This window comes from Sinocyclocheilus anshuiensis, unplaced genomic scaffold (assembly GCF_001515605.1).
Source record: "Sinocyclocheilus anshuiensis isolate Anshui unplaced genomic scaffold, SAMN03320099.WGS_v1.1 scaffold79, whole genome shotgun sequence".
Lineage (NCBI taxonomy): Eukaryota > Metazoa > Chordata > Actinopteri > Cypriniformes > Cyprinidae > Sinocyclocheilus > Sinocyclocheilus anshuiensis.
The window spans coordinates 1,627,797-1,628,246 of NW_015548213.1; positions in this window are offsets into that span (position 1 = coordinate 1,627,797).

The window sequence follows — 450 nt, forward strand, 5'->3', positions numbered from 1 at the left end:
GTAAATTACCACAACCTCCACAACCTGAGGAGCTGTTACAGTAACCGCATGCGATTCAAATGAGTTATAATTGCATAGGGAAGAGTGGGAAGAGTGGTTCCAATTGTTAGAAATGAGCAGACCAGTGCCCCCACCCCGGCCAACCTGACGGGGGGTGTGAGAGAAAGAGAAACTGTTAGATAGAGCAGCTGGGGTTGCGGAGTCTTCTGGGCAAATCCAGGTCTCAGTCAAGCCCAAGATGCTGAGAGTGGATTGTAAAGAAAAAGCAGAAATGAAGTCTGCTTTGTTGACCGCTGACTGACAAATTTAAGACCTTCAAGAGGTCTTAAATACCTCAAGCGTGTGATGGAAAGGTTACGGCCCTCACCATACTGTAATGCCATGTCCCGGCCAGAGCGACGAGACAAAAACATTAAAACCCATTATAAATGAGGCATTTGTTGCATCCAG